The sequence below is a fragment of the Phascolarctos cinereus genome, unplaced genomic scaffold (genome assembly GCF_003287225.1).
Source record: "Phascolarctos cinereus isolate Bilbo 61053 unplaced genomic scaffold, phaCin_HiC Scaffold_726;HRSCAF=1367, whole genome shotgun sequence".
In the NCBI taxonomy this organism is placed as follows: Eukaryota; Metazoa; Chordata; class Mammalia; order Diprotodontia; family Phascolarctidae; genus Phascolarctos; species Phascolarctos cinereus.
Genome location: NW_027556098.1, coordinates 165,121,396 through 165,133,474, shown reverse-complemented (window position 1 = coordinate 165,133,474; position 12,079 = coordinate 165,121,396). Strand labels below are relative to the sequence as shown.

At 35.5% G+C, this 12,079-nt stretch overlaps 1 protein-coding gene across 7 annotated transcripts in view; it reads right to left on the bottom strand.

The window, feature by feature from the left end:
- Nucleotides 1-12,079, bottom strand: part of ARHGAP15 (Rho GTPase activating protein 15) — an 826,255-nt gene that overhangs the window by 746,430 nt on the left and 67,746 nt on the right. The window lies entirely within an intron of this gene.

Below are 12,079 nucleotides of genomic sequence, written 5' to 3'. Positions count from 1 at the left end.
TGACCAAAGATAAAGTTGCTGGTTAAAAACCTATAGCCACAGATATAGAAATGACTTAGTATTTGAAAAATAATTGAAGTTTATGAATGGAAGATAGCATATCATTGTATTATCTGATAACATTTTTTTTCTCATCAGTGATAGAGCATAAGACCAGTGTTCATTACAGAGATAAGGTGAGAGTTTTATATAATGGTTGCACAGCCAAGGAGATTCTCATATCTCTCTCTCTCTCTCTCTCTCTCTCTCTCTCTCTCTCTCTCTCTCTCTCTCTCTCAATGTTTAAAAACTGATTGAGTGTAAGTATACAAAGGATTTTCATATTTCAATTATTTTACTCAGCCACATTCTTAAGAAAAGACTGCTTTCCAATAGTCATTTAAAACCTTTCTCTTTCAAATCAAAGGAAGCTGCCAAAATAGTATTAATTTTTAAAAAATAACTCTCACTAATGTTCCCATTGGATATATAAAAAAGAGAATCTATTTCAGAGCTAATTTTTTATTCTCCATTGTGTATATACCACAAAGTATGAGTTTAGCTCATTAGTGCTCAGCTAGTGCCATCATTTTAAATGATCAAAGTGTTTGTTTGGGGAAAAATCAGTCACATAGAGGAATGTTTCCCAAATTGTGGTCTTGGGTTTAGGGGTGTGTCTTTTGTGAGTCATTTAGAAGGTTTTACAGAGAAGGTGGATAAAATATGTGATCTAGAGAGAATATTATAAGAGAAAAGGGACATAGATTGACCATTACATGAGACTGGGGATGTGAATTTGAAAGATCATACAAAAGTTACAAAACACATATTCAATAGAGGGAATCAGAGGCCTGGAATGTGATTGTGTGAAGGGTACAAAAATCTGGAACTCTAAAATTTGCATCAATTCTTACCAGAACAATTTGACAAGTATAGATGCACTTTCGTTGCTGAGAATTTAATTCTTCCAAAGCATTAAAGAAGAAAACTCCTGTTCTGAACCTTATCTTGATCAATGTGGAGAATCTAGTTGTTAAAGTCAGAGGTTCTGGATTCAAAGAAACTGGATGCAAACCCATGTTATGTGGTTTTCTACCTGTGAAACCTCATCAAATAATTTGACTTTTCTAGGCCTCAATTTCTTCACTTTCAAAATGAAGAAGAAAGATTACATTATCTCCATGGGCTTTTCCCCTCCCCATACCTAAATGCTATGTTCCTATTAATATAGAAATGATGGGGATCTTGGGATGTAATAATGATACTATCTCAGAGTTCATGATAAAGAAGAGTTGGGCTTATTCTGAGACTCCCCCTATACTCAGAGAGGGATAATTTTAGAAAACTCAGAATAATAAGAGTTCTAAGTCCTAATCTTTTTTTCTTTTTTAGGCAATTGGGGTTAAGTGACTTGCCCAGGGTCACACAGTTAGTAAGTGTCAAATGTTTGATCTGAGGCCAGATTTGAACTTAGGTCCTCCTGACTTTAGGGCTGATGCTCTATCCACTGCACCACCTAGCTGCCCCCTAAAATTTTAAAAAAGATGTTGGATCAAGTGATTTGGGAGGCTCTGAAGAAGAAAATTCTGAAATTTCAACCATATATGACTCTATGAAGGGAATAAAGAGAGTACTATATACATATAATAATGATGCTGCACAAGAAAGTCATGCATAATTTGAATTTTTTAAAACAGTTGTCCAAAAGTTAAAAGCAAAGTCAAGTGTCTGGGGAAGAATGCAAAAGAATAACATGCTTCTGTAAGAATAATGTCAAGAAGGCTTATACATAGACAAGAGGAATATCAGAAACACGATCAGAACTCTGGAGTGAAGAGACTGATCATGAGATGACAGAAAAGAGATGAAGTGACTACTATTATTTTGCCTGTTTCCTCTACCAAGGAAAATCATCTTCACACTGAAAGGTCTAGAATAAAAATGTTTGACATGGATTTAAAAGTAAATGCAACATTTTTATCAGTAGCATGGAGACAGATGTAGATGCCATACTTATAAACTTACAGATGATAGGAAGCTACAAAGAAGATCTAATTCACTGGGCACAAGAATAAAGATCCTAAAGGATACTAGGGGGCTAGAACAATAGGAAAAATATGATTAGAAATTTATGGGAATATGCAAACTCTTATGTTTAGCTTAGTGAAAAAGAAACTCTATAGATAGAGAAAGAAGGAAACATGGCTAGACAAATGAAAAAAATTAAACTGTATATTTTAGTATAACATCAATATGAGTCAATGGAATAATCCTGCTTCTGTATGAGACTAAATTAACAGAAGCTTGGTGTCTCAAAGGATGAAGGTTAGCATCTCATTGCACTCTGTCTTAGTCAGACCACAGTTTATTATAGAGTCATGGATATTGAGCTAGAAGGAGCCCAAGATATCAATTAGATCATTTAATAGGTGAGGAAACTGAGCCCCAAAGTGGTTAATTAAGTTGCTCAAGATAGGATTCAAACTCAGGTTGTTCTGACCTCATGACCAGTACCCTATATACCACATTGACTCTTCAGAATATGATGCCAAATTTGGGGAAGGACATTGACAAATTGGAAAATGTTCAGATTGTGATCAGGTTGGTAAGGTGAACTGAAAAAATGCCAGGATTGGTTGAAGGAACTAGAGCTATTTAGTCTAAGAAGAGGAGATTTAGACATGATAGAGATGAGAATAGAGACTGGATTTGTTATTTCTTTGGTGTATAAGAACTCCCAGGTAAGGAAACCAGGTTAGAGGATTCTCTAAAATATCTATTCTCAGAGAGTTTCCTGGAACACTTGAGTGGATTTAATGACTTGCCCAGTATTATACACAGCCAGTATGTGTCACAGGCAGGATTTGAACCCAGGTCTTCTTGACTTTGAGGCCAGGGTTCTGCATTGTAGACATGATAGATGTCATCTAATATGTGAAGTTCTATCTCATGAAAAAGTACATCAACTTGTTTTATTGGGCCCCAGAGATCAATGGGTGGAAGTTACAGAGATACAGACAGATTTAAGACAAGAAAAACTTAACAGCTGCCACTGTCAACTGTTGACAATGGACTGCTTCAGGACATCATGAATTCCCTGTCTTTGGGCAGCTTAAACATAAAAATTAGGTTACTTATGGGTGATGGTGTAAAGGGGATTGCCGTTTCAAGTGAAGCTTAGATTAGATAACCTCTGATGTCCCTTCAGACTTTGATAGTTTATGAAAACTATTTGGCTAAACTTAACAATGAAAAGTTTCAGCTCAGTAGATACTCAACATTTAAATTTTTTTTCATTCTATGCAATGTTTATCATTTCTCTAACTAATAGGTCTAGTTCTTATTTTTGAGCAATTCTATGACTTAAATTGATGCCAAGACATATGAATTCCTAATTTTCAGTCATAAATAAAGGAAATAAAAGTTTTATGATCCCATAGTTTAAAGTTTTGGGCATGGCTTTTGGACTTACCATTGATTTGATTTTCTTCATTTAGGCCCTATAGGAGACTAGCTTATGTCAACAACAATAAAAAATGAAAAATATGAATATTATTTTTAAATCTCTAGCAGTAAAGTTCAACATACTTCAATTCTTTAATGCTGGGTCACGGACAAAGTTCTTAGGAGGAATGTCATGGAGAAGAGCAAGATTGTTATTGTTTCTGAAGCTACATAGTTCAGATTGCAACCTGAGAAGCGTGTAGGAAACTATATGTTTGTCACAGGTACAGAAGGGATGTGCTGAAATCATAATTGGGAGAGGGGTGGTGAGAAACTTTGGGAAGCAAGTGAGTTTTAGAGGCAGGGAATGTTAAAACTGCCTCCATTCCTGCCATAGTGAAATAAGAGAGGATAAAAATGTATTTTCTCAGAGTTAATAGAGTATAACTTGGAATTTCCTTTTAAGGAGAAAAATCTTCAAATATTTTGTATTACTTATTTGATGGCATTATGTTGAACAAAAATGGATTTGTAGGATACTGATGATAGAGACAGCATTTAAATAAGAAGTTAGGAGGTATAGAGAGGCTAATCATGATCCACCAAACAACAAGCATTTATAACATGCCTACTATGTGCCAACACTGTACTAGGCACTAAGGTTACAAAGACAAAAGTGAAACAGACCTTATTTTCAATGAAGTTACATTCTAATGAGGGAAACAGATATGCATATAGATTTATACAAAACAAATACAAAGTAACCTTAGAAGGGACAGCACTAGAAGGAAGAAAGATGAATGCAAGGAAGAAAGGAAAGAAAGAGGGACTTATTAAGTGCTTTCTACATGTCAGGCACTGTGCTAAGCATTTTATAAATATAAACAATCCTAGGAGACAGGTTCTCTTATGATCCTCATTTTACAGTTGGGGAAACTGAGGCAGACAGCTGTTAAGTGATTGCCCAGAGTCACAAATCTGGTCAGTATATGAGGCAAGATTTGAAGCCAGGTCTTCTTAACTTCAGACCTAGAACTTTATCTACCGTACTAAACAGGTGAGAGGAGAGGGAGATGAGAAAAGGGAAAGTCTGATGTAGAAGCTAATGTTGAACTGAGTCTGAAAGGAAATCAGTGATTCCAACAGGATTACATGAGAAGGGAGTTCCTTCCAGGCATGAGAGAAAGTGTTGTATGTGAGGAATAGGAAAACAAGCTTGTTTGACCGGACCATAAAGTGTGTCTAAGGTAGAAGGTATAAGAGACCTGAAAAGGAAAAATGAGACCAGATTGAAAAACACTTAAAATGCCCAAAAGAAGAGTTTACATTTTATCCTAGAGATAATAGGGAGTGACAGGGATTTTTCCAGGTGAAGGGGTAACATGATCAGATCCACACATCAGGAAAATGAAGTTGGTTATTACATGGAGAGGATAGTAGAGAAGGAGAAGCTTTAGGCAGGGAGACCAGTTCCTAATTAGAACTGGGGAAAGTATATGCAAGAAGTGATGAGGACCTCAGGATGATGGCTATGTAAATGAATAGAATGAGTCATGTGAAAGAAATATAGAGACAGAAAAGACGAAATTTGCCTCTGATTAGATACATAGAGTGAGGAATAGAGAATGACACCAAGATAAATCTGGGCAACTGGAAGGATGTGATCCCCTTCAAAGAAATGGGAAGTTCAGTAGAGGGCTGAATTTGGGTGGGGTGGAGGGAGAAAAGCAGTTCAATTTTAGACTAAGTATAAAAATACTTACAGGACATCCACTTCAAAATGTCTAATAGGTAAATGGAGGAATAGACTAGAAGTCATCTGTATAGTGATCATACTTGAGACCATAAAATGAGAATTGTTCAATTACAGTAAGATATTTCTCAACCAAACTAAAAGCAGAGGGTGGAGAAAATCACCAAACCACATATTTAAAGTTGTATAGGACCCCAGAAGCCATTGAGTTCAGTCTATACCTCACAAAAAGAAAAAAAAAAGAATGTTCACTATAGCATACCAGATAAATGGCTTATACAGGCCTAATTAAAGACCTCCAATGAAGGAGACTTCCTAAGGCAGTCCATTCTACTTTGAGAGAGTCCAAATTATTAATAAGCTTTTCCTGACATGAAGCCTAAATTTCTCTCTTCTACCCTTTGGTCTTAGTAGTGCCTTCTGGGGGCAGAAAGTCTAATCGCTCCTTCTGCATAACTCCCCTTCACTTACTTGAAGTCAGCTATCATGTCCCCTGAGGTGTTTTTTTTTTCCCCAGCGTAAACAGCTCCAGTTCACACAACTGATCCTCAAACAAATGGACTCAAGGCACTTCACCATATTGGCTGCTCTCTTTTGGCTGTTCTCCAGTTTATCAATACCTCTCCTAAAATGTAGCACTTAGCACTGAACCCAGTATTCCAGTATAGTCTGACCAGGACAAAGTGGTACTACTGCCTTCTTGGCATTGTAAACTATGCCCCTATTAAGGTATCCCAAGATCACATAAATCAATGTGGGTGTTACATCACACTTTTGATTAATACTGAGCTTAAAGTCTGATAAATCCTCCTAGATACTTTTCAGAAGAACAAAACAAAACAAAACTTCTACCTAACCATGGCTCCTCTACATTGTATTTGTTGTCAATTTTTTTAAAGCAATTTATCCATATCAAAGTGCATGTGTTCCTATTACTAGATTTGGCACAATGTTCTAACCTCTCAAAATCTTTTTTTTTATCCTCACTCTCTCAACCAGTGTTTTTATTCTGTCCAGCTCTGTGCCATCCTCAAATTTGTTATAGATGCCATTGAAATCTTCATCCAAGTCACTTATAAGAAATAGTGAATCAGAATGGGTTCAGCACATATCCCTAGAGAACTCTACTGGGGTTCTCCTTCCAAGCCAGCATGGAACCATTAGTAACTATTCTTTGAGTCCAGAAATTTAACTAGTTTTTATTGCATTTAATAATTGTACTATCATCTATCTCACATCTTTCCATGTTAATTTAAAACTGTTTTTCAGTGGTTCTGGTTATATAGCAAGCTCATGTGGGGAAACATTTTGAGTTGTAATGATTTTTTCAAAATGAGAAAGGGGCTTATATAGTCTCATTTAGAAATAGATAATGATGATAACATAATGCAATTGTTTAATGTTTTAAACTTTTTTCATTGCATTTTTCATCTCTTTAATGAGAAATACCTTAGCAATAGATAGAGAAGTAGCTTTGGAATCAGGAAGACTTGGGTTCAAAATCCTACCTCTTGCCTGACGCTTTTTTCTAGCAAGATGAATACAAGCAAGTCTCCTAAGTCTAAGCAGAATTCCAACCACCATCACCCCCCCAAAAAAAAATTAGTTTCTTAACACTGATGTTTCATGTCTGTCACCATATTTGACCTCATAGATTTACAGAATAGATCTAGAGTTTTGTAGTATAGTGCCTTTTTGAGGATATTTAGTATAATCCTCTCATTTTGTAGAAGAGAAAACAGAGTTTTCAGTAGGTTAAATGATTTGCCCAAAGTTACAAAGAAGTAACAGAGACAGGATTTCAATCCAAGCCCTCTGACTCCAGATCCAGTGTTCTTTCCACAATACCACACTACTTCTGGAATAAATATCATCACTCCCCTGCCCTATCCCAAACCCCTACTCCCATTTCATGAACAATGAAACCAAATAATAGTTTGTCATTTATCCAAGGTTGTACCATAGGTGACAGAATAGGATTAGAATGGACTTCTGAATTTGTGTGTGTGTGGTTTTTGTTTGGTTTGGTTTTTTGTTTTTGTTTTTTACACTGGAGCTTAAAACAATTAGTAGCATGTAAAAGATAGCACATGAGGTGTTAGTACAATGGCTCCTGGAGAGATCCCTAGTTCTAATTCTAGCTTTCCACTGATTATGGGAATTTAGGCAAATCACTTACTTTCTAAAATCCTTAGTTTTTAAATCTCCCACATAGACCAAATGATGTCAAATGTAACTTCACAGATTCAACATTGTATGAGTTTATGAAAATATTTCTTCTTTCAGCAAGTAAAAATCATTATGTATACCCCCAAATTAATCAAGTTTATTAGTGCATAACTGAATAATCGTTTTTAGTAGAAACTGCTAAATTTCTTTGTGTGTGTGACATTATTCAATGATAAGATAATGAATATAATATGCAGAGAGACTTGTACCTGATGCTAAAGGCTCTTGGCCTTCACCTCACCAAATAAATTTCTTTTCATCTTTACTGCAGACAACCCTTCACCCTGTCGAGTGCTATTCTTTGCAATTCAGCTCACATGCTATAATTCAAGATTTAACCAAACAGAGCAACAAGCTGCATCAGCTGCCATGTCATTTCAGGTTTTGTATTTCTTTTCTTTCCATAGGTAGCTTGCACTATAGTGATGTCTGACTTCCTCATCCTCAGTCTACTGCCATGGGCTAATAGTCAGAGATATAGCTTGGGCTCAGTATTAAGCAGGGGAAAAGCAAGAAAGATTGCAAGGGAGAAAGTTCATGACCACATTTGTTTTCCTAGTTACAAATCCCTTTTCTTCTTCTTTCTCTTCTCCCACCTCAGCCCAACTCTCAATTATTTCAATGGTTTTGCCTATCTACCCTGGTCCAGGTTGTAAATTTAGATTTAGAACAACCACTTCTATTCTTTGGTCAGTTTAGTTTTTAGCGACAAATTAGGGAAATGTTAGCATACTCTTTTTTTTTCCTTTTTTTGAAATGTAAACAAACAAATCATACTAAAGGGAAGTATGGAGAGGGCACCTAGAAGTTGTAGGGGACAGAGATAAGGAACAGACACACATTTCTGACACACTAAATATAGACAGCTCTGGCAACATTGTCGTACCACTATTTCAGTTAGTCCATTTCTATAAGCAAAATGCCTCAAGCATATCAATGTGAGAATTATCCTTTAAAAAAATGTCTGATGGAGGACAGAGCTAAAGGGCACTAACAACCTGAGTTTGAAGCTCAGCTCTTGTATTCTTGTAGTTCTTACTTAAATGACCTTGTTCAAGTCAGTTCTCTTTTCTGGGATTCACTGTTCTCATCTGTAAAATGAAAGGGGGGAGGGTATTGAGCTAAATGGTATATCAAATGCCTTCCAGATCTAAATTTATGATTCTATGAAAGAAAAATCCCTTGCTCTCATAGAATTTTTTAAAATAATCATGACAAAGAAAACACAGATGTTGAAGCATGGAGTAAAATAGAAAAATAGTATTATATTCTTTCCCCTTCCCATTAAAAAAAAATTACTGATTTTTTTTGTTCATTTTCTACAAAATAAGCTAGAAAAGGGAAATGGGAAAATAGTCAATAATATAAGGATAAAGGATAAAAGTTAGAGATGGCACATAGCTCTTAAAAATAAGTTCTGGAGATTTTGTTGTGGTTTGGTTTTTGCTACTTAAACTTCATAACTTATCTTCTGTGGCAACCAGTGAATGATTTTAACTAACAGCCCAAAGCCTGGATTTGTTTATGATATATCATGACTTTGTTTATTAATAGATTTTTCTGGGTATGAATGTCAGTTCAATTTTCTTTTTAAATAATGTGAAGCAGATAACCTCAATTAGCAAGATAATTAGATTTATTTTCTTGTTGAGCAATTTCCTTAATTGTTTCTGAAACCTGAAACTGAAATCATGATAAATAATGGGGACATTACAGTGGTTGATATAGGTGAACAATACAAGAAGTTTCTATATACCATTATCAATTTGAAAAGTTTTCATAAATCTCAAGTGCCTAGCATCTTTATTCTTCTACACTGATGCCAACAGTGTCATGACGTATCTTGCCCCATTGTCAAGAAATTCTCTCTTTAACATATGACCAATTAGTGAGTGAGAGTGTGTGTATGTGTGTGTGTGTGTGTGTGTGAGAGAGAGAGAGAGAGAGAGAGTGTGTGTGTGTGTGTGTGTGTGTGTGTGTGCGCGTGTATTTGTGTGTGCTCATGTGTGGAAACATCTTTGGCTAATTAATCAAAGTAGTGAAATCTATTTTTTTTCTCCAAGCTTACTAGAAGTGAGAGGATTCTACTGAGAGTTGTCAAGGTAAAAAAAAAATTATTCACTTTCTTTTCAAAGATGAAATACATTTGGTATCTTTTCCCTCTCAATCTTTTCAGATACCAAGTTATTGCCACAGAAGATGTTCGTTCAGGTTATACTCTTGAATCTGAAACTATTGCTCGGGCTTGAATCTGAAATGTGTATTGTTATTGTTTTCCTGGAGAATGTCAGTCACCATTAAGTTGAATATTGAGTGATTCCTGTGGTCATTTGTAGCACTAGTAAAATTAGTGGTTTCCAAAGGTTACAGAGGCATCCCTGACATAATACTAGTGGTATCTAAGAGAAAGAAAGGCACCAAAGACCTTCAATTGCTTCTAAAGATGGCTTTAATGAACACTGAGACCCTGTGGTTGAAAACCAAAGAGGATGGGTACATAGACAATTTCTTTTCACTTGATCATCAAAGAAGATGAATTCTTCTTCAGCTAAGCAGACAGACCCCCATTTCCCAAGCATTTGCTTCTCCAAAGGAGATATGCTAGAGGAAGGAGACACTTATCATTGTGGTCTTTGTCAACCACAAGGGACTAAAAAAGCTTTTAGGCCATTCTGAGTCTCATCTTTCTCTCCTCTCGCTTTTTCTCCCTGAGCATTGACCAATTACTTCCACCAATTGCTTCCTGTCTCAAACCCAGCTTTTGATCTGTGACAGGACTTTAACTTACTCTATGGTTAATACATTTCCCAGTTAGTCTTCTGTGAATATTTTAATAGCCTAGGGCACAACTAATACCTCTGCCTACCCTCATTCCTTCTACTCGGGTCAGGATAGAAGCTTCCCAAGGCTCCCAGCTCATAGTCTCCAAAAGCCCAGGAGATGCATTAAGGCTCTAATGATCCATATAAAACTAGGCTTGGTGCTTTTAACCCTTACTAGTTTGTTCTCTGTCTATGGCTGAGGAGCGTCCATTTTCAAACTGTGCATCTGCAGGTTTCCAGTGGAAAATTAATAGTCTACAATATGAAGTTGATTTAAAACTTGGATCCAAAAGGTCTCCATAGTGTTGTTACATTTTGCAGTCGAGTGAATAATGTTAATATGTCTAATTAATACCTAAAGAGATTTTTCCCAATTGATCAATTACAAAAATATCATTAATATATTTCCAGGATACATTGTGTTTGTATAAGGGCTTCATTATAGAGTCATTATTCTCATTTTTCCAGGAGGAGATGTGAATATGATAGAACCACTGAGTATTTCCACTGCTGCTGTATACATAAGGGAGACTACCCTGATTAATCTGGACCAATTCTTTGAACAAATAAATCATAAAGGCACTTTAAATCACTACAGAATTTCTATCACTTCCACTGGAATTATAACCCACCTCAGGCCTTAGAAAAAGGAAAACAAGGACATATTTCAAAATCAAGGGGGAAAAATCAACCTACCGCACCAGACTTACCTGAAAAATAGATACAGCTTATATTTCTAAAATGACTTTAAAAAAAAACAACTTGAATTCTTTTTTAGGTCACTGTGGTTATTGTTTTGTTTTATATTTTTAAAATAAAATATAGTATTTGTTGATATTGAATCTGAAAGAGATTAGATTATAACTTTATCAAGGGTTGCAATCAAAATCTTTCTATTTAACTTTTTGTGACTATTAAGCTGCTCATTTGGTGGGGAGAAGGAGATGATCATTAGTGTCTTTAATATGAAACAAAAGCTTCTAGATACGAGCTTCTGGTTGAAGATCAATATGAGAGATATAATTTCAGTTACTAGCTTAATAATTGTAACCATAGGGAGTCTGGCAGAGCTGGCTCTGAATGAATTAATGCAATATAGAATTCACCAGGTACAAATGGAGAGCACAAATAAAGGAGAATTGCTTGATAGTGACTATATTGGGAATTTTTAGGTAAGAGGGAATTATATAATGAATGCACAGTGGACTCGAGGTGGGCTCTCTTACAGTTACTACTGACAGACCTTTGAATAAGAGATCATGTAACCAGGATCCAAATCAGGAAAGGAATTCAACCAAGGAAAATAAAACTGGAAAGAACCTTTAAAAGTAGCTAATTTTAAATATTCTCTTAGCTTAGAATGTTCCTCGTGGGATTTTTTTAAGTGGGTAAAATCAAACATTGTTGATGTTTTGATGTAATTTGCTACTTCCTGAGGTACAGTAGTATGATACACTTTGATAGAAATTAAAAGCAACTTGGTCAAAAGACTATTATCTACTAAAGAAGTGATATATCATTAGCCTTTACTTATTAATAGATCTTTTCCCCTGGGCAAACTAAATGGAAATACTGTGTTTATTTTATGGAATGAGGAAAATAGTTTATTTTCCTTTTAAATTTTTTAACATAGCACTTCCTTAGCCCCACATAGTTTCCTCTCTTTGCCTTGGTGCCATGCCCTTTGATTTGATTCTCATTAATTTGTTTTGCATGTTGAAAGTAATAATCACTTTACTGACATTTTTGACACTTTTCTTTTCCTTATGATATTGCCATGAGGGAGCTCCTTTCACTAACCGGAATCTTATACGTTCTACTGGAAGATTATAAGTATAAAGCAGATTTACTT